The sequence below is a fragment of the Rhinoderma darwinii genome, chromosome 2 (genome assembly GCF_050947455.1).
Source record: "Rhinoderma darwinii isolate aRhiDar2 chromosome 2, aRhiDar2.hap1, whole genome shotgun sequence".
Taxonomy (NCBI): Eukaryota; Metazoa; Chordata; class Amphibia; order Anura; family Rhinodermatidae; genus Rhinoderma; species Rhinoderma darwinii.
In genome coordinates this window covers 22,678,259-22,702,246 of record NC_134688.1, presented here as the reverse complement: position 1 = coordinate 22,702,246, position 23,988 = coordinate 22,678,259, and the positions used below count along the sequence as shown (strand labels likewise).

The window sequence follows — 23,988 nt, the reverse complement described above, 5'->3', positions numbered from 1 at the left end:
TGTATTGTTACCACGGACCACCAGTTTACAAAAAGTTCAAAAAAAAGGTGGCAAAGGCCATGTATGAAATCACGATCCTGGGGAACATGCGATTTTCTTTATGATAATAATAAATTAAATGTAATAAAACCAGTTTTATTGAGCCTCTTAGTTCCTCTTGACATGATGTGACCCTTAAATGTCTTCTCTCTTCATGCTGATATTGCATTTTGATTTCAAGTTTTAATAGAATCCGTTCATTTTCTTTTTCCCATCTCCACCTGCTCCTTTTGTCTTTTCCTTTTTGTATAGTGCAGCAATTTTCTCCTCATGTCAACATGCCCTCTGCCTCACCTACATTTCTTTCCTGCCGCTTGTCCTGTTTTTGCCCTATATGACTCCACTCCTTTAAATCCTGTGAACATAAATTCTCCCCTAGACTTGCCCCTCCCTGTTGGTTGACATAGCTGACCGACCTTGGACACCCCTCTCTATTTTTCTCTTCTTTTTTTTTATTTTTCTCCAATCTCTATCCTTGAATGAGCCTCATGTATTAGACAGAAGTCCCAAGCGAGACGACAAGACAATGAGAATGTGGCTGGTGAGACACATCTACAATTATCTATAGCTGGCCCTATAAATACGATAAACAAAATACAACCTTAAAAAATATATTGGGGTCCTAAATCAATACATATATCAATAGCCTTCTTCAGAATTTAGTCGGATTCAATAATGAATTGTTCCACCTGCGGCAAATTAATTTAATAAATTTATCTCAAATTAGGTTGAAGGACCACACGGTTGGTCTAGAATTCATGTACACCATTTTTGGGATACTTAGCAGTTGTAATGGGATGATACATGTGTTGAGAACTAATACTAATAGATTGCGGCCTCCCTATCCCACCTTTTCTGTGCCCGCCATCTAGCAAGAGAGAGAAGGAAACTCCCATTTACGGGACCTGCAGCCTCCTTCCACCTTAGCACTTCTTAAAGTGGGCGGACAGTAGTGGGGGATGTTCTCGTAGCATTGTTTTTGTGGTAAATTTCCCATTTTCCAAAAAATTTCAGACAAAAGGTGGCAAAGGCCTTATATGAAATCACAATCCTGAGGAATGAGTTGTTTTTTTTTAGGATAAAAAATTAAATGTAAGACAACGATTTTTTTTGAGCCTTTTAGTTTTTCTTGACATGAGGTGAACCTTAAATGTCTTCGCTCTACATGCTGATACTGCATTTTGATTTCAAGTTTTAATAGAATTTGTTAATTTTCTTTTTATCCACCGTCTAGCAAGAGAGAAGAGGAAACTCCCACTTACAGGACCTGCACCCTCCTTCCACCTCAGTATTTGTAGGGTATGAACAGCCAAATATGACTGTTTCCTTATCTCCCCTAGACTTCTGCAGTGGGATCGAGCATAGAGTTCTTGGGTTTAGTAAGGGACCTCGTGGTTGGACCACCACCTTTAGGGTATGTTCACACAGGGTGGATACGCGCGTAGAGGTACACAGCGTATCCGCCCTGGAGCCCGCAGGGAATTCTCACCGAAAAACCGCACCAAATTGTGGTCCAGTTTTTCGGACGGATTTGTCCGCTGCGTTCCTTTGACGTTCTGCAGCCCGGCCCTCTGGGATGACATTTCATCCCATCTGACCACTGTAGCCTGTGATTGGCTGCAGCAGTCACACGGGATAAAACGTCATGTCTGGAGGCCAGGCTGGACGCAGGAGCAGAGCGATTTGGGTAAGTATAAGATTTATTTTCTGAGTTTCGATTTTTGCTGTGGAATCGCTGCTGCTATTTGTTGCAGGTTTAACCTCCCTATTGAAGTCAGTGGGGAAAACCCGCAAAAAAAGCAAACTGTGATTCCGCAAATACAATTGACATGCTGCAGATTAAAAAAATCGCACCGCAGGTTGATTTGTGAACCTTTTTTTGGTTGTTTTTTTACGTAGCGTGTTGATGAGATTTGTTCAAGTCTCATCCACTCTGCTGCTACTGTAATATGCTGTGAATTTTCCGCAATTAAATCAGTTGCGGATAATCCGCACTATTTACGCTACGTGTGAACCCGGCCTTAAGAGTTTTATGACATCAATGTTTGTCACAGGAAGACCACTTTAATGCTTCCTCACAACTGGGACTCTCCAGGGGCATAGCTAGGGGGGGCAGGCGGGGCATGTGCCCCAAGCGCAACTAAGAGGGAAGGTGAAGTTGGGCGCCAGGCCTGCTGCCTCTCTGAGGTGGCTGCAGCACCACTGAAACAGGCCGCCGCCACCCCATCCTGCACTATAGCCAATGCCCTGGCATTCAGCGCCTTTTAACGATTCAAGCGGCGCGATTGTTTCTTTGCGCCGCTTGCCTCGTTGAAAGGTGCTGATTGACAGGGCACTATTTTAAGAGGGATCTATATGTGGGGCACTCTATACAGGGGGGGGCTATATGTAGGGCACTATCTACAGGGGGTGGCAATATTTGGGCACTATCTGCAGGGGTGGCTATATGTGGGACACTATCTACAGGGGCTCCATGGGGGTCACTATCTACAGGGGGATCTATGTAGGGCACTATCTACAGGGGGTATGGTGTGTGTGTGGGGCACAGTGTATGGTGCTATTATAATCAGGGATACAGTGTATGGTGCTATTATAATCAGGGACAGTGTATGGTGCTATTATATTTACATTTAGGGCGTAGTGTCTGGCATCATGAGAAATTTATCTTCGTTTATAGGTGCAGAAATGTTTGAAAAGTGAGAAGCTGAAGACATCTGAGCGGCAAACTACAGAAATGGGCTGTGGCTAGGAGAAGTCATCATAGAGGTTTGGACTGGATGGAGAAGAAAAGAGAAAAATAACTAGAATTTGAGATGTCACCAGTGAGTCACTTAATGTAAATGTTTATTCTGGTTCTAATCAGTAATGTAGTCACTGTATGATCTGCAGCGAGATGATAGGTGGTATGATTTTTTTTTGTGAAACTGCATCTCCCAGCATAGCCTTACCATTGTTTGAGCCATGCTGGGAGCTGTATAAAATTTAGTGCAAACCTATACAGCAGGGGTTGCACTAAATTGAGCTGTATTTGTGCTGGTGTTGTATTTATGTACTCAGCTTGGTTCTGGCGCTGTATATATGTAATGAGCTTTGCTCTGGCACCGTATATATGTACTGAGCTTGGTTCTGGTGCTGTATATATGTACTGAGCTTGGTTCTGTTGTTGTATATATGTACTGAGCTTGGTGCTGCTGCTGTATATATGTACTGAGCTTGGTTCTGGTGCTGTATATATGTACTGAGCTTGGTTCTGGTGTTGTATTTATGTAATGAGCTTGGTTCTGGTGTTGTATTTATGTACCAAGCTTGGTTCTAGGGCTGTATATATACACTGGGCTTTGTTCTGGGGCTGTATATATGTAATGAGCTTTGTTCTGGTGCTGTAAATATATAATGAGCTTGTTCTGGTACTGCATATATGTAAAATGTACAAATGGTTTTATGCTCGAGTTACATTAAAAAAAATGTGGAAAAAAAAATGACACCTCATGGATTGGTAGAGAAAACAAACATGACGAGGTGGAAGGAGATGTCGTGAAAGAGGTTCGGGGGCACCAAACGGAATCTTTTCCCTGGGTGCTGGAGAACCTAGCTACGCCTTTGGACTCTCTATGCCCCTTTTTCAATTTTTTTGCCCATCTTCTGACTTTTTCATCCCGTAAGAAGCTGAATGTAACACGTATCTATAAGACTTCTTATTGTGCTGCCCCTTTATTGAATGCAGCTCAGTTTGTTCTGCTGAAGATCAGCAAATGTTGTAATCGCCAGCTGCACGGCGTGGGACACCCCAGACCTAAAAATTCCCTAATATAATAACTTCCTATTTATCATTGGCACATTTACCTGACATAAAATGTTTTGAAAGTTTATCTCTCATTAAGATTCGCTGCACGTCCGTAACGCAACGGCGTAACCAGCAGTGATACAGACAATAGACGCCAGAGAAAGCTAAAGCTACAGAATTCATTTTCTGGATCGCTCTACCTGCAGTATCCTCACATCTCTCAAACACGGGGAATGTTTTTGATTTTTTTTCTTTTTGACAAGTACACATCATATTTTGGCAACTGGCCCTTGACAGCAAATTCTGTTTAGCTTCCTTTTGCTGTATATTGCAAAGTCAAAGTAAATGAAATGACAATGGTAGACACACTATCAGAACGTTCTCACTTTCAACATCATATACACATTTTTTTTATATATATCCTTTCAAAGTTAAAATTTAGATTGACCATTTCCCAAAATATGATTTTATTTTTTTTTATCCTAGGATTGTTGTATATAAAACTATTTTTGATGCATTTTAGATTAATCATAAGGAAAGGGAACGTTAGCCTATGTATATGATATCACAAGAGCCAGATCTATAGAGTTAGGACATTTAGGAGTAAGTTAAAGGGTATGTTCACATGTACAGGTAAACACTGCAGATTCTCTGCAATGGATTTCATTGCGGAAAATCTGCAAGGTATTACAATAGCAGCAGAGTGGATGAGATTTGAACAAATCTCATCCCTATCCTTTGGAAAAAACTTTCATAAATTGAATTGCGGTGCGATTTTTTAGTTCGCAGCATGTCAATTTATGCTTTGGAATTGCTGCTTTTATGTTTCAGGTTTTTCCCATTGAATTGAATGAGGTAAAACATCCAACAAATAGCAAAAATCTCAACTCAGAATTTTTTTTTTTATCCCATGTGACTGCTGCAGCCAATCTCAGGCTTCTGCAGTCACATGGGCTGTAGTGTCATCCGAGGAGGCTGACCTGGACGAGAAACAAAAGAACCCGTCGCTATGATAACAGAGAACAGGGTAAGTAGAAACTTTTTTTTAACCACTGTTTTCTGCAGCAGCGACTCAGGCCAAAAAACTGCACCATAATGTGGCGCGATTTTTCGGCCGGAATTCCCTGTGGGTCCCAGGATAGATACGCTGTGTACCTTTACAAAGCCTATCCGCCCTGTGTGACGATGACCAAAGGGAAGTTTTTTGTTACATGATTTCTGGCCCATGAGCATTTCTAAGAACCTAAGGGTTAGATTGAGTTAGGTTGGGCCTAAAGACATTGGTGACATATCGCTGGGTGATTCCATCAATGTCCAATTGGTGCGGGCAGTAGTATACATAGAGGTGAAGGGAACTATTAGGAGAGATTATTGGAAAACACCACCACACTCCTAACCATTGGGACAGGAGGACTTGATACTTGTTTGCCCCTCATCTCTGTTCCTTGGGTTCATTTCCCCATCTTATTGTTTGTCAATGTTGTAGGCCTGTGGATGGAGGGTAAGCACCATTCATTTAAATAAGGGAAACAGCGAGCCTGGGCCGGGTCCCCGCTCTCCATGAACCCCGTAGCAGCTGCCTGGGCTCTATCTATGGCTCTTTTTCATCATACATTGACTATAAAAGATCAAACATACAACCTCCAAAGACAAAATGAGTGGAGCCAACAGAAGATGTAGTGACATGGTGCTTTCCTAGCGACTTGGCCACTTTGTTCTAGCAATTGGCACAGCGACTGAAACCCCATCGATCGGACGTTGATGGCCTATCCTATTGATACGTCATCGATGTCTTTAGTGAGTAAGTATTAAATATCTTTACAGGATCTATGTTTATTTCTCTTCCTTGGTGTAGTCTGCAACTTGTGTGAGTTCAGGTTGCCTAGCAACCTTTGACTTCCTGTTTGTCTGACTACCATTTGAGTACATGAAGCTACATGTACTTAAGTAGTCACAGGACGTTACTTCTGCTATACAATACGCTGCCTCTCCATGCTACACATAGCTTGATTTAGGTCACTCAGTAAACTTTACGAATAAACTGTAGAGCAAATATTGATGCTTCAGGCACTATGCAATAGGTGAATAACATCCGTGTGCTGCGCATGGAAATCACGCGCAGCACACGGACCCAGTTACTTTTCCTACTTCTTAAGGTTCATATCCTTGTCCATAAGGGGCAGTAGCATTACTCACCAGGGGCACCAATGAGCATAGGAGAAAAAGGTAACCAGAAATAAAATTCTGTACTATACCCTGTAGCCTGATGGGAAGGACATTCAAAATGAAAATAATGCTATTTTGTAAAATAAATCAAAATCAAAATATGTCTTGACCATTTCATTTAGGAAATATTTAGGGAATTACTGATATTAATATCAACATTGGACTGGCCCTTTAAGAACTTAAAAGGGGTTTTCCCATGACAGAGATGGTCATGACATATCCACAGGATATAGCACACACAAAAATGGTGACAGCACACTGCGAACACCAATGTAACCTAAACCGCTAAATATAAATAAATATGCATTACTGGTAAATCTACGTACAATAGGGAGGTTCTTAGTGCACATTTTGATCAAAAAGTGTTTTCCCACCTGCCACGACAAGGCGTCCTCCATAGGTGGGGACCTACTCTGCACATACACCCAGAACTGGGACTAAGCCTACATATATATCTGGGGATGGTAGGAACCAGCATTAAAACTAATTAAAATCAGCCAGGGCAGAATGGGAGGAGTGCAAGATCAAAAAATGGAGGCAGCCACTAACCCCACATGTATGAATCACATAAACAACACAAAAGTTTGAACAGCACATTCCAACAAAATGATACAAAACGTGTATACAGATGCAAGAACACCTGTGACTGCAAATATACAGCACACACAAAAATGGCGACAGCACACTGTGAACACCAATGTAACCTAAACTGCTAAATATAAATAAATATGCATTACATGCTAAATCTACTTACGATAGGGAGGTTCTTAGTGCACATTTTGATCAAAAAGTGTTTGTCCACCTGCCACGACAAGGCTTCCTCCATAATTTTAATTCGTAAAATGCTGGTACCTACCATCCCCAGATATATGTAGGCTTAGTCCCAGTTCTGGGAGGATGTGGAGCGTAGGTCCCCACCTATGGAGGACGCCTTGTTGTGGCAGGTGGGCAAACACTTTTTGATTAAAATGTGCGCTAAGACCTTCCCTATTGAAGTATATTTAGCAGCAATGACTATTTATTTATATTTAGCGGTTTAGGTTACATTGGTGTTCGCAGTGTGCTGTTGCCATTTTTGCTGTATATTTGCAGTCACAGGTGTTCTTGCACCTGCATACACGTTTTGTATCCTTTTGTTGGAATGTGATATCCATAGGATATGTCATAAATGTCAGATAGATGAAGATCCCACCTCTGGGACCCGCACCTATCTCTAGAACGTGGCCCCCTAATCCCCGTTCTAGCTTTGTCTTTTCTTGCTACCTCCCAGCCACTTCCTGGTTATATGGTTGGGAGTTACGGAGCATCTATCTGACATTTATGACATATCCTGTGGATATGTCATAAATGTCTCTCATGGGAAAACCAATTTAAAGGAACACTCCAGACAAAACAGATGTGTTAGGGCCTAAGGGGGCGGTGCATGACACAGGAATTTTCTCTTTGATGTACTTTAAACCCTGTGTCATGCACCGCCCCCTCAAGCTCATACGTCCACAAACAATGGCTTTTATCTTCTAACTTAGACCCTCAAGAGTTGAAGATTTCTAAGAATATTCTAAATGTTCAGAGTTGGTTTTTCATCCCCATTGTGCAGGATTAATCACACGTTGTGAACGATACGGGGCAGGGATCCCTCTCGATAGCCTTTCCCTTGTCTTTAAGCACTGTCTCCTCATTACTCATGTATTCCTGTCTACACATATTGTTCCGGGCTTCTATGTACAGTGCCGTGACTAGATTAATCACTGCGAGGAGTCTGGGATATATGGAGGAAACTCCGCTCCCTGGACAATTACATGGAAGAGACTGTTTATTATCCGCAATACACGGAAGAACAAGATAGCAGCGGCCTATTCTACCTATTTATTAGTCATTTCAAGATATACATAGATAGAAGTATAGGGAATTAGTTTCACTGCCAAGGTCAAACAAGGTCAATAAATCAAAGACGCAAAAATAATAATCTAAGCCCCACCCGTAAAAAAGACCTACATTTTAAGCCCCACCCATATCCTGCCCAAGAAATCCTATAAACACCCATTTTTATGCACAACTGTATTAGCCCCACCTCTTTTGTGATCCCGTTTATTACACCTGCCACTCATGGGGGCACTGTGGCTGTCACATATGGGGTGGGTACTTATGGGAACAGTGGATGACAATTTATTAGGAAATCATTGTCAGGGAAAGATGGGAGCACTGTTGCCTTTACTATCATGTGAGCAAACTATTACATGTAGGTCTATATATAGGATGGTCATATAATTTACATAGAACCCCATTTTTTTCTCATGATGCCAAAATTAGCCAATATGTTTGTATATATCAACACTATTCTTCCCATCCCACAAAAAATAGGGATCCCTGTGTCAATAGTCTATTATTTATGTTATCTTTTCCCTTATTGTTCAGTTTATTAACTCAGTGCCCATATTGAGTCGTTGCTTCGGAATTCTGGCAATTGGCAGGAATTCCGTGTGGTAGAGGGCACTAAAGGTCATGCAGAGAGGGCACAATCTGTGTCTTCCCTGCATGTTCCTGTATACAGATCACAGATGTTACCGTTACCATTTTATCACGTTTATCATTGATCTGAAAACAAGATCATGTGTTATTTCCTACAGTACCCTGGCCATCAAGTTTTGTCTGTTTTATGCCTTCTTCACACACTTTTTTTGGGGCATTTTGTTATTTGTTTGTAAAAAAAGATTCAAGAGTCTTTTATTACATTTTTTTACAACAGTTTTTGGTGGAACTTTTTTGTTCTTTCAGGATAAATCGCCACTGACCCAAAAATCACAGCAAAAGGCCAGAAAACGCCTCAAATAAATAAAAAAAAAAACATTGTTTGGTATTTCACTATAGACTATTACCTAACATCTAGCTGCACAGTTTTGGGGCAAAAAAAAATCTGGAAAAAAGGTGAGGAAAAACGCAAAATTTTTCCCACAAAAGCTATGGGTGAAACTACCATTACCATGTCCCTATTTGCTATTGCTCGTTCACTAGAAAACAGTGGGGACACCTCCCAGGATTATTATGCCACATAGTGCATAAATAATTTAATTAGACAGTGTCTAATAACAGAACCATTCAGTGAGCATATTAATAGTATAATACAGTGTCACATAACAGTGCCTACATAGTAGTGGCCAACACTGAACACATACCACTGCCATACAGTGGCGTGGCCAACACTGAACAGATAACAGTGCCATACAGTGCCTACATAGTAGCGGCCAACACTATATACATAACAGTGCTATACAGTGCCTACATAGTAGTGGCCAACACTGAACACATACCACTGCCATACAGTGGCGCGGCCAACACTGAACAGATAACAGTGCCATACAGTGCCTACATAGTAGCGGCCAACACTGAACACATAACAGTGCCATACAGTGCCTACATAGTAGTGACCAACACTATACACATAACAGTGCCATACAGTGCCTACATAATAGTGACCAACACTATACACATAACTCTGCCATACAGTGCCTACCTAGTAGTGACCAACGCTATACACATAACAGTGCCATACAGTGCCTACATAATAGTGACCAACACTATACACATAACAGTGCCGTACAGTGCCTACATAATAGTGACCAACACTATACACATAACCGGCCCATATAGTGCCTACATAATAGTGACCAACACTGAACACATAACAGTGCCATAGGGTGCCTACATTATAGTGACCAACACTATAAACATAACACTGCCATACAGTGCCTACATAATAGTGACAAAAGCTGAACACATAACTGTGCCATACAGTGCCTACATAATAGTGACCAACACTCTACACATAATAGTGCCATATAGTGCCTACATAATAGTGACCAACACTATACACACAACAGTGTCATACAGTGCATACATAGTAGTGACCAACACTATACACATAACAGTGCCATACAGTGCCTACATAATAGGAATCAACACTGAACACATAACTGTGCCATACAGTGCCTACATAATTGTGACCATCACTATACACATAACTGTGCCATACAGTGCCTACATAATAGTGACCAACACTGAACACATTACAGTGCCATACAGTGCCTACATAATTGTGACCATCACTATACACATAACTGTGCCATGTAGTGCCTACATAATAGTGACCAACACTGAACACATAACAGTGCCATACAGTGCCTACATAATAGTGACCAACACTCTACACATAATAGTGCCATATAGTGCCTACATAATAGTGACCAACACTATACACACAACAGTGTCATACAGTGCCTACATAGTAGTGACCAACACTATACACATAACTGTGCCATGTAGTGCCTACATAATAGTGACCAACACTGAACACATTACAGTGCCATACAGTGCCTACATAATAGTGACTAACACTATACACATAACTCTGCCATACAGTGCCTACATAAGGGTATGTTCACACGATGAGAGGCATTTACGTGTGAAAAGACAGACTGTTTACAGCTGCCTCGTTTCACACGTAAATGCTCCTCCTCGTAATTTACGAGGCGTCTGAGATGCTCTGAGACGCTCGTAAATCTTGAGCTGTGCTTCATTGAGTTCAATGAAGAACAGCTCAAATTACGTGGCAAAGAAGTGCCCTGCACTTCTTTGCCGAGGCAGTCCATTTACGCGTCGTCGTTTGACAGCTGTCAAACGACGGCTCGTAAATTACAGGTTGTCTGCACAGTACGTCGGCAAACCCATTCAGATGAATGGGCAGATGTTTGCCGACGTATTGCAGCCCTATTTTCAGACGTAAAACGAGGCATAATACGCCTCGTTTACGTCTGAAAATAGGTCGTGTGAACCCAGCCTAATAGTGACCAACGCTATACACATAACTCTGCCATACAGTGCCTACATAATAGTGACCAATGTTGAACACATAAGGCTGGGTTCACACGACCTATTTTCAGGCGTAAACGAGGCGTATTAGGCCTCGTTTTACGCCTGAAAATAGGGCTACAATACGTCGGCAAACATCTGCCCATTCATTTGAATGGGTTTGCCGACGTACTGTGCAGACGACTTGTAATTTACGCGTCGTCGTTTGACAGCTGTCAAACGACGACGCGTAAATTGACTGCCTCGGCAAAGAATTGCAGGGCACTTCTTTGCCACGTAATTTGAGCTGTTCTTCATTGAACTCAATGAAGCACAGCTCAAGATTTACGAGCGTCACAGACGCCTCGTAAATTACGAGGAGGAGCATTTACGTGTGAAACGAGGCAGCTGTAAACAGTCTGTCTTTTCACACGTAAATGCCTCTCATCGTGTGAACATACCCTAATACTGCTATATGGGGCCCATACAACAATGCCACACCCGATGTCAAGACATATGCTTGTTGTGGCACATCTCTTTGGAGGAAATTTAATGCAGGAGACGTGTTGTGGGGACAGGGTGGCTCATAAAAGTAGACTCCAGGAGGCAATTGGCACTTTTGCCTAAATTATAATCCGCTCTCCTGACTCTATTGAAAAATGTCAATGTCAGCTCTGCTACATCTGTATATTATAATAGTTTGTCCCAGAATGCTGATCCTGGATACTTCGGATGCAGAGGGGGATGATTCTGTCACATACTTCAAAAACATATTGGTTTCATTGGCTTCCTATGGAACGGGCCCTTATGTGTGATTAGATTGGGAGCCCCACTGGGGCCAGGGATTGATGTGATTATAATCTGGGGCCGGCGCTGTGGAATACGTGTAGATGAGATGTAGCAGAGTAACATTTATGCTATGAATACTAATGTGTATGAGGGCAGCTGCACAGCTCACCTATTTACCGGCATTGTAGGAAATCCTGGTTACACATTCCTCCACTCGCACAAATATGCAGAACATTTTAATGATTTTAGGTTCAGATTATAAATGGGGATTTGTGAGATTGCCCTCAAGATACAGAATTATCTTTCCCAATCACTGCAAAGTAGCACAAGCCCTAACTGGCTGCGCAATAAACAAGCCTCTTTCCCTATGTAATTAGGCCAAGCCCGGCAATGAACAGGTTAATAACACAAACACAATGACAAACACATTTATAATACAGATGCCGTAGAGCTGAGATATTTAAAGGTGTAATGGAGGTTTGCTTCTAGGTATAGTAGAGCTGAGTTTTGAAGAATCAGCACATAGCAGAGCTGAGTTTTGAAGATATAGCACAACTGAGGTTTTTAGATATAGCAGAGCTGACTTTTCACATAAAGCAGAGCTATTTTTTTGGGGTATGGTAGAACTGGGATCATAGAATACAGAGTATAGCAAATATGGGTTTTTAAGATACAGCAGAGTGGAGTTTTTTTTAAATATAGCAGTGTTGGGATTTTCAGATATAGCAGAGCTGAGTTCTAAAGCTACCGTATCATAGTCTGAGGTTTTATTTTATATAGTAGAGCTGGGGTTTTTAGACATAGTAGGGCTGACTTTTTAACAAAAAGCAGAGCTGGGATTTTTTTGGGGGTATAGCAGGGCTGAGATCTTAAAATACAGTTTTTAAGATACAGCAGAGCTGAGTTCTTCGCACATAGCCATGTTGGGATTTTCAGATATAGCAGAGCTGAGTTCTAAAGCAATTATAATCCCAGTTTTTCTTATATAGCAGACAATTTTTTATATAGCAGAAAATATTGTAGTAGCAAATATACAACGCACGTAGGTATGTGTACAGGGGATGTTCACCCCCGTAATACTTGCTGCAACATTGATCTGATTCTTTGTATGTTGCTACCCTTTATTACAATGCTCTTTGTGCTATACCTCAATATTTTTTATCTTCCAGATACAGCACCACTTTTGTTCATAGGCTGTGTCTGGTATTGTAGCTTTCTTAAATGGGGTTGAGTTGCAGTACCAGACACAACCTATGGACAAGAGTGGCGCTGTTTTTGGAACATAAAAATTATTGAGGTATCGCACCAATAGTTGTAAAAAAAAACAAACAAACAGATTTTTCTAATCTCATACTACCTCATTAATATTACCACAATGAACAGAAATGGAGGCCCAAGTGACACATTCAGCTCTGCTACATCTGTATGTTAATGTCTTTAGATAGACACAAAAACATATTAAAATTCTTCCTATGACATTGGTGATTGCATAAGATAAGTCAATCAGATTGCGATCCTCATCGTTGCGGGAGATGTTGGCGCTATGTATATAACGTTGATGTAATCCATGTTAGACAGGCGTCCCCCATGTATAAAAGAGGACACGGCCCGTGAATCCTACACTTCCAATAATGGGAACCTCTAGGGAAATACTTTACAAACGCTCCAATCACATTGCTTACATGCATTTTAATTGGCTCTAAATAAGAAAAAAAATCACGTTAACAAGAAAACCGCACACTAATAAAAGAATGCATTTAATGGCTAGCTGAGTCCTCGCTACACCCCGGAGTCACTGCCGTCAGGGGCCATTAATTAGGATATATTTTTCCATGTAAATTGGATGCTGTTTCCATATCACTATTCCGGTCTATAGTTCAGTGTTTGAAAAATGCAACGTTAGCAAAATGACACAAAGAAAGAGATGAGAGAAATCCAAAAATAAGTCAATAAATAGGACAATCTAGAGCAGCTGCCAGTGCAGGAACCAGTCACTAAGTGTTAAATTTCCCTGCAGTGCCCCCACAGGTGAAACAAAGCATTACACAGTTCACATTGAAATCAATGAGCTGTCCATGTAATGTATGAACATGTCGGGTCCTCCAGAGTGAGACGCTCTTTGTAGAGGTTTTTTTTCTGAGTTGCGACTTTTGTCTCAACAGAAAAACAACAATATTGCAGCATAAATTGACATGCGCAGCATGTTTGTATCGCTTAGTGGGCCTTAGATTTTCAAAATCTCAATTACTTTGCTGCTACTGTAAATGATGCGGAATTCCCACACAGAATTCTTCATTGCTTATACTACGTGTGAACCTTACCGGGGCCGGCCTTAGGTTGTGCGGGATTCTTTATTGCTGCGCTCTGCAAACCAAAAAATAACCACATATATAGACATGCACATACTGGAACATAAATACTGTACATACATAAAGGCAGATACTTAGACAAACAGTCAAATGTATATATATATATATATATACACAAAGGTAAATATATAGACATGCATACGAAAACACACACACACACACACACACACACACACACACACACACACACACACACACACACACAAGGACATACAAATACATAAAAGACACTTATATACAAGCACAAGACACATTCACATACAGACCCATATATATACTAGACCACTAGGGGTAAAAATTGTAAACCAGAGAAAGATTAGATAGATAGATAGATAGATAGATAGATAGATAGATAGATAGATAGATAGATAGAGGGAGGACCGGCTACAGGTTTATGTGGGCCCTTGGGCGACACAGACTTAGTAGGGCCCTTTGCGGGGGAACTCACGGCGGCAATAAAATGGCAAAAAAATTCACTTCATGCCCCCCTTCCTGGTAGTGCCACACAGCCCCCCTCCAAGGTAGTGCCACAAAGCCCCCCTCCCTGGTAGTGCCACACAGCCACCCTCCCTGGAAGTGCCACACAGTCACCCTCCCTGGTAGTGCCACACAGCCACCCTCCCTGGTAGTGCCACACAGCCACCCCACCTGTAGGTAGCACCTTTGGGGGTCCCTCTAGGAGTGGAATCCCCAGCCAGAGCATTGCCGACGCTCTGGCTGGGGACTCCGATTCAGGAGAAGCCCCTGACGTCACTGTACATATATGGACAGTGTTGTCAGGGGCAACCCCAGAGCCATAGTCCCGGGCAGAGCAATGCTAGCACTCTGCCTGGGACTCCTGCTCTGCTCCTGACATCACTGTCTATATATGGATAGTGATATCCGGAGCAGAGCTGAAGTCCCGGGAAGAGTGCTAGTAAAAGTATCTGCTCCGGTACTCCGGCTCTGGGAAAGCCTCTGACATCACTGTCCATGTACGGCAAGTGATGTCAGGGGCAACCCCAGGGCCAAAGTTCCGGGCAGAGCGCTACTAGCACTCTTCCTGGGACACTGCTCTGCTCCTGACAACACTGTCCATATATGGAAAGTGATGTCAGGGGCTTCCCCAGAGACGGAGTCCCGGAACAGAGCCGCTAGCATTCTGCCTTGAACTCCTTCTCTCCTCCTGACATCACTGTCCATATATGGACAGTGATGCCGTGATGACAGCAGCGTCAGCACCCGTGCCGCCGGGTGCTGATGCCGGCCCTGGATAGATCGATAGATAGATAGATAGATAGATAGATAGATAGATAGATAGATAGATAGATAGATAGATAGATAGAAGATAGATATAACCTCATTATTGTGAGTAGATTCAGCAGTAATACATATTTATTTATATTTAGTGGCATAGGTGGCATTAGTGTTCACAGTGTACTGTTGCCCTTTTCTTGTGTGCTAGATAGATGGATAGATAGAGATATGAGATAGATATTAAAGTAAATATTTATATCACCCCCTGTATATGGTGTTATACCCCCAGTTTATCGCTGTGTATCACTTACACTCCCTGTGCGTAAAGTAATATTTGATGGATTCTGCTGAGTGTTTAGAGCCATATATTAAACTGAAAAAGGAGACAAAAATAGTCTGAGCCCCCTCCCCTCCCCCATACATAGAAGCGCTATAGTAGCTGCCATTTACATCTGAGCTCCGCAGCTGTATCACACTGCTTCCCGTTCTGGGTGATTTTCAAAGAATTTTCCCTCAAACACAGTTTAATCTCCAGCCTGTAAGAAATCCGGCAGCCGCCCCACACAGCATCACTCTCCATCAAAAGCCGCCGATGTTTAATTTATGGAAGGCGACAATCTTACCACTTCAGCATTTTGGGCTCTTCAAAATAAAAGTCAGCTCTGCCTGGTAATCGGTGGCATCGCACGTAACTATGGAAATGTAATCCTATTCCACGGTTTATTTTTTTATTTTATTTTTTAGTATTTTTTTTTTTATAACAGAAGGGTCCAAGTGATTGAGAAATAATGAACTTCCCCAAAGCACAAGAGGTTCTGTAATAAATAGTTTTATAATCCGCCCGCAATAACACCCCCGAGCAATGAAAACATGATCAATTCCAAAAATTTACAGTATGGCATTGGGTGAAGAGGTTTTTGCCTTTGTGGCCTCATATTACTGCCTGGGTTTGTGGCGCACGGGGACATAGCTTTAGGGGGTCTAGAGGTAGCAGATGCACCCGGGCCCTGGAACCAGAGGGGGGCCCAAAGGCCCCTCTGTTACATAGGAAGTCACCTGTATTATAAATAGCACATGGTCGGTGAGGGGCCCTGGTACAGATTTTGCCTTGGGGCCCAGGAGCTTGAAGTTATGTCTCTAGTGATACAGACAAAGAATCATAAAATAATAATAACTCAAATGATAGAATCATAATAATAAAAAAGATCATATTCATAAGCTTCATATTGTCAGCCGCACGGCTTACAGGAAGGGGGGGAGAAGAACGAAATCTTTGTCATTATTTATTCAGGAGCTCTGCTTGGCATTTGTATAAGGATTAGGGTTTACACCCAGGCAAGAGTGGCAGAGATGAGCAGTGTAATACTTTAAAACCCAAAAAATACAAAAAAAAAAAAAAACAGCAACAAAAAAAAAAAAAAACAGCAAAATCCAAAAATTTTATAGGGATATTTTATTTTTATTTTGAAACTTGGACTGTTACTGTTGAAAAATATATAAAATATACAGTATAACTCCTTTAATTAGGTATCAATGGGACCTGATAGGTGCCAGATTATCAAATATTTTGGATTATCGGATGGAAAAAGAAAAGTATATGAGACCGACTTGTAAGGGCAAGAGAACCACCAGGAATAAATTCACACAAAATGAGTTCACATGTCACGGATTTTCAGTGCAGATTCTGTTTTCAAAATTCCATCCACATGTAATGGAAAAAAAAACTGCACGAAATTCAGGGCATTCTTCAGATTTTAATTGTGGATTTAACTCTTTGTAGTGCAAAGGGTGAGATTTGTGGCAAATTTGTCTCAACAGAAACCCCTAGCGATCAGCTACGGTTGCAGAAGCTGCGATTGGCCATACATTTCCCCTGCAGCGGCCACTACAGGGGAAATTTAGTATTGCATATCAGCTATTCAAATGACTGCCCCACCAAGTAATGAATAGCTGCGCCGGATTCCAACGAGAACTCAGTTAGTGACTCTCCACTCTTTTCTCTTCACTTTCCAAAGTTGACGAGAAAAGTAAAAAAGTCAACATTTTTACCACAAATTTGTTGCAGTGGACACTGTATGGCGCTGTTATTTGGACACTGTATGGCACTACTTTTTGAGAAATGTATGGCATTATTATTTGGGCACTATATGGCATTGTTATTTCAGTACTGCATGACATTATTAGTTGAGCACTGCATGGCATTATTTTTTCAGCACTTCATGGCATTAGTATTTGTTCACTGTATGGCACTCTTATTTTAAGCAGTGAATGGTGTCATTCAAGCACTGTATGGCTTTGTTATTTGAGCACTGTATGACATTATTATTTGAGCAATGTATGGCATTAGTATTTGTTCACTGTATGGCACTGTTAAATGCAAACTGCATGGTACCGTAATTTGAGCACTGTATGGTGTTATTAATTGGAAACTGTATGGCACTGTTATTTTTAGCCCTGCATGATGTTATTATTGGAGCGATATATGGCGTTGTTATTTGAGCACAGTATGGCACTGATATTTGGACACTGTATGGCACTGTTATTTGAGCACTCTATGGTATTGTTATTCAAGCACTATATGGTATTGTTATTCAAGCACTATATGGCGTTGTTATTCAAGCACTATATGGCACTGCTATTTGGACACGGTCTGGTGTTATTAATTGGACACTGTATGGCACTATAATTTTAGCACTGTATGGCATTACTATTTGAGTAATATATGGCATTATTATTTGGGCAAAGTATGACACTGTTATTTGAGCACTGTATGGCACAGTTACTTGATTACTGTATGGCGTTATTATTTGAGCACTATATGGCGTTATTATTTGGGCACTATATGGCATTATTATTTGAGCACTATATGGTGTTATTATTTGGGCACTATATGGCATTATTATTTGAGCACTATATGGTGTTATTATTTGGGCGCTATATGGCATTATTATTTGAGCACTATATGGCATTATTATTTGAGCACTATATGGCGTTTTTATTTGAGCACTATATGGCACTGCTATTTGAACAATGTATGGTATTATTAATTGGACACTGTATGGCACTATAACTTTTAGCACTGCATGGCGTTATTATTGGGACAATATATGGCGTTATTATTTGAAGACAGTATGGCACTGATGTTTGGACACTGTTTGGCACTGTTATTTGGGCACTTTCTGGCGTTATTATTTGAGCACAGTATGGCACTGATGTTTGGACACTGTTTGGCACTGTTATTTGGGCACTTTCTGGCGTTATTATTTGAGCACTATATGGCGTAATTATTTGGGCACTTTCTGGCGTTATTATTTGAGCACTACATGGCGGAATTATTTGGGCACTTTCTGGCGTTATTATTTGAGCACTATATGGCGTTATTATTTGAGCACTATATGGCACTGCTATTTGGCATTAGTCTATTAGGCAAATTTTTCCTCCTTCCAAATAAAGGTTAAGTTTTCTCTAAGAGCCTCCAAGTACCTTGGTCCAGCTCTGCCTACCGTATCCAGCACATGTGTTTTCACCATACGTCGGGCATCTACTCCCCATGGAGGTCACTAATGGTACCTCTCCTGCCAGATAGTTGTCCATCCCTGCCTGGAATATGGGGGCGGAGGCAGCACACCAAACTCTATTGTCTGCATAGCCTCAGAGCCTTCTATATAACAATCCCCATACAGAGATGAAGTATAATAAGGAAGGTTGATGTAGCAGAGCTGAGATCCATCCCAGGCATTACCCAGCGAGAGAGAATGTGTCCTGTTACTAGATCACTCTTCACATTCTCTTCTCCGAATTACACCCGTAACCGTAGAAACTGCCTGTGAAAAGAGCGAGAGAAGTTGTTTTTCTTGGCAGCATCCGGAAAAACGATTAGCGGGCACAAAGGCTTTAGTTTAAATTTGAAAAAAAGAGAAAAAAAAGTGCATTTTCATGGGACGACGTAACGGATTCCCGCCGAGGATTCTTGCTTTCTCCCATGCACTTGGCACCGGTGAGGGATCCAGACCGAAGTTCACAGCGAGCTCTGTTATTGTCACACATTCCATGGGGACAACTCCTCGTCTCCTTCACAAGGAATCACTTCTCTTACTTCCAATGGGGAATCAAAGCTCGGGGAATGAATGGAAGATGCAACGACACCAGGAGAAAAAAAGACTTTAAGTCAATGAGCAGGTAGGAAAGTTTATGCCCCCCCCTCCCAATTCTCATTAAAGGGGCAACTGTTACAACCGGGCAGCAATACATTGTAACAACCATCTTACCCCTCCCGGAGCCCAACACAAAAACGTTACAGAGCATTGTAGCACATGGGGCAAGCTTCCAAAGACATCTCCTAATCCTCTTGAATACATGGGCAAAGCATTGAATTAAATGAAGTCCCAGAGCCGTGTACACACCAGCAGGTTTGGCTTCTGGTTGCATATTAAAAAAAACTGAGCCGATGCATTAACTCTTCAATAACCTATTCCAGGAGCCCCCTATAGATTTCAGCTTTACTGGTGATAATCCTTTTTGTCTGTGTAATCCATGCTCTGCAGCGCTTTACTATCTATGACAGACCCGTGGACCTGAGATTGATGATTTGTGAATATAATCCCAGAACAGCAGTAAAGACTGACACAAAACAGTGCAGCTTTATATTGTCTTTGTGCAACCCTTATGACATGAAATCTGTCATATCTGTTATCGATTTCAGCATTACTGGAAGTCATCATTTTTTCTGTGTGCCCCACAATTTCATGCACTGCAGCACTTCTTATAGACCTGTAGCACGGTTCATCCTTAACGTCCTGATTCATGAATAAAATCTAAGAGCAGCAGTAGAGACTGACACATAAACAATACAGAAGGTGTGTAAAAGCTATCATAACAATGCAGATTTATATGTCATTCAAGGTTCTAACCTTAATAAACACAGTGTTGGCTTCCAAAGATTTCAACAATACGGGTAATAAATGTTTTTTTTTTCTGTGATCTCCAACAATTTCATCCATTGCAGCAATTACCACATCTATTGAAGACCTATAACACTGTTCATCATGAGCCTCCTGATTCATGAATATAATCCAAGAGCAGCAGTAGAAACTGACACACAGAGTCCAAAAGATACAACCATAATAATTCACATGTATATGCCAAGACCTGGGTGGCACTGTAAAGGGTATTACTAGTGGTTGTCACCCATGGAAACCCTCTATTTATTATCTGCCAGTCTGTATGTTCTGTCGATCGATCACATATCTATCTATCTATCTATCTATCTATCTATCTATCTATCTATCTATCTATCTATCTATCTATCTATCTATCTATCTGATACTATGTAAAGAACAATGATATTAAATTATTATTAATTATTATTATTATTATTATTATTATTATTATTATTATTATTATTATTATAATGATAATAATAATGATAATAAAATAATAATAAAAATATAACCTTGGTCCCTGTCTTTATTTAGGACTTTATTTTATGGACCATGCATTGTGATAGGAAGGAGGAGGGAGCCTCCGGTTACGATGTGCCAATGACCCAACGGGCACACCTAATGAATCCAATGCTCTGCATGCAGATTTGCGCCTACCCAGGCGGCTCAAGGGACAAAAAAAAGTCATGAGTTCACTAAATCTCAATGCCCTCTGTGAATTAACAATCCTCATGTGTAACATGGGCACCGACAGCCATCAGTCACCCACCAGACCGAAGAAACTTTCCCATCACACCGGGGTCTGACTCTGCAATGAAAATGCATTTTCTATTGGACAGTTAATGCTTCAGGCACAATAAAATACAGCGCTGACTACAGACATCATTACAGGACGGGCATTGTAATGGGATTTAACCCCTACAGCACCGCTGCCCATAACACCAATGGGATTCCCACGCTTTAATGGAACAGAAAAAGCCGGGATATGCAACCGTCATCTGTCATGCAATGCCACCATGTGTGTTATATGGGCAGCCATGTGGCTCTACTGTAAATCACGGGCATGCAAATACCAACCTTACAGCCAACCTTCATTGGTGCCAGGCACCTATGCCATACTTTGCACCCTAATATATACTATGTATAAGGATACAATGCATCTACAGAATACACTCGGACTATGTGATCCCTTCCTATGCATTGGCAAACACCTGCCTGTACAGATGTAGTAGAGCTGAATGGGTCATGTAACTGTTTATTTTGTGCAAAATCCCAAATAACACATTTGCCCCATGACAAACTCAGCTCTGCTAGGTTGACACACTCATCTGTAGCAAAGTTAATTAAAATGACCCCCTCCCTTACTCCCTGTCCTCAGTTCACATAGCCACAAACTTTCAGGCAAGAGCAAGGTAGCAGCAAGTTCTACTACTAGCAGTCAGCAAGGCAAGAACACACAATAGACAAAAGGGACAATGAGAGTGGCACTAACCCTGGCAGGCGGCGCTGCATGTACAGATGTGCTGCGGGCTCCTGAATCATATCCATATGGAATAGGAAAGACAGGGATTAGAGTAGTAGCATGCTGCCGCCCAGCTCCGCTCACACATCCAGCCCTGTGCTGTGGCTGCCTATGGACTGGGAACCTGATCCTATCTATCCCTGCCTCTCTGCTAGAAGACAATTCCCAGCCGCCCACAAGTCACAGCGCAGCCTACTGGGGAACCCTGCCTGCCTGCAGCCTGCCTGGGCTCTATTCCTCCCTCTGTTCTTCCTGACACTTCTGCCTGCACTACCTTGCACTTTTATTTCATTTAGTCTGGGAAGCTGGTAGCATGGGGGGCACCGGCTGAAGCGGGCAGAGAATTAGTGCTGGTTCTGTGCAGGCAGCGAAGCAGAGACGGGGGCGGCGTATAGCCTATAATATAGTGCAGTCAATGTTTTTTAATATTATTAACCCCTTGTTTTGGCCTTTAGGACGCAGCCAATTTTTTACATTTTTGTCTCAAGGTCATAGCGTTCGGACTCCTTCACACACACAAAGTTTCTGGCGTTTTAAACAGAATTAAAAAACGCGGCTAAAAACACTAGTGTTATTAAAATGAAATATGCATTTTTTTAAGGCGTTTTTTATATGGTGTCATTTTGTACATACTTTTTTTCTGGCGTTTTTGAAGTCCTATAGAGAAGCCTATGCAAAAACCACCTGAAAAAACGCCATACCCAGAGCATGCTACGCTGGGAAAAAAACGCCACTGATCGCAAAATTGTTTTAAATAACGCCACAAATCGAAACGGAGTGTTGTGCATTTGACATTTTACTATAGACAGTAATGTAGCGTCTGGCCGCACTTAAAAAACACCACAAAACGCTACAAAAAATGCCATTAAAAAATGAAGCAAAACACTGTGTGTGAATCCAGTCTTAGGGGATGTTTGCATTTGCGCCGGAAGCTTCATTGGGGGCCTCCGTCGCAGATCCAACATAGATTACCGGAAACAATAGCATAGCATGCTGTGCTATTGTTTCCCGTAAAACTACGGACCCCCTGACTGAACCCATTAAAGTCAAAGGGTTCTGTTGACCACCGGTGGTGTCCGTGTTGCGTTCGTCATTCCCTTGTTCTGCTTCTCTGACTGACTAGAACATGAAATACCACAACGCAGATGGGTTTTTTCTATTTTGTTTACTTTTTTAAGCTTCAAGTGACTTATTTTTCCCATAATTTAATTATTATTATTATTTTATTTTTTTATTATTATCTTGCATTTTGATACCTCTGTATTCCAATGCATTACAGCCCTATATAAGATGCCCAGGCAGCAGTTATAGGGTATACCAGAGGACAGGGCAGCTTTAGGGGTCTTTGTTGGGCTCAGCAATATTATTATTAGGTCTCATTCACACAATAGAGCCATGAGCAGGAGGCTGTACTGTGTCCCCTGTGTACACTTTTTGGGTTATGGCTTCATACAACATAAAGGGTGTACAGGGCTGTAATACGGTCATGTGAATGAAGCCTAAAACCGTCAGCCTCAGTAATCCCAAATTCGCAATGCCCCACTCCTTGTTGACGCCCCGATCACTAGTGATCGCGGAATCTCAGGACTTATACAGCCAGGTTCTGAGTTTTCTCCATAAATGTATGGCAGTGTCTATGTACACATGTGGTGCTGTGTATGAAGTGCTTAATCATTGTCAGGGCCAACTCCAGGTTTATGTGGGCCCTTGGGCAACACCGACTTAGTGGGCCCCTTTGTGAAGGGGGACCCACGGCGGCAGTAAAACTGCAGAAAACTGCAGTTTGTACCCCCATATAGAAGTTAGGTCCTGTTTATGCCCCCATATATACAGTGCTCTGTAGATAATGGCAGAGAACCCTCTGTAGATAGTTCCGCAATCCCCTCTGTAGATAGTGCCACAGTGCCCTCTGTAGATAGTGCCACACAGCCCCCTATAGATAGTGCCCCACACCTCCACTTTAGATAGCGCCATTGGGGCGGGGAGTCCTCTCTAGGAGGATCCCCAGACTTCACTGTCCATATATGGACAGTAACTTCAGGGGCTTCCTCTAGGAACGGAATCGGCAATGCTTTAGCCGGGGATTTCGCTCCTAGGGGAGCCTCTGGTGTCACTGTCCATATATAGACAGGGACATCAGGGGCTCCCTCTAGTAACGGAATCTCCTGCCAGAGCATCGGCAACGCTCTGGGGGATTCCGATCCTAGTCAGGGTCTCTCTCTAGGACCGGAATCCCCG

At 41.9% G+C, this 23,988-nt stretch overlaps 1 protein-coding gene across 5 annotated transcripts in view; it reads right to left on the bottom strand.

Annotated features, from left to right (window-relative positions):
- The window catches only part of FAT3 (FAT atypical cadherin 3), a 542,685-nt gene extending 520,779 nt beyond the window's left edge, over nucleotides 1–21,906 (bottom strand). For 4 of the 5 annotated variants that reach the window (XM_075851461.1, XM_075851464.1, XM_075851463.1 and 1 more), the window contains exon 1: nucleotides 21,721–21,905. The gene's annotated coding sequence lies outside the window, so the exon portion shown is untranslated. Of the gene's footprint in view, nucleotides 1–21,720 lie in introns of all 5 variants that reach the window. The other variant, XM_075851466.1, reaches the window with a different exon arrangement.
- Between the last annotated feature and the right edge of the window lie 2,082 nt (nucleotides 21,907–23,988).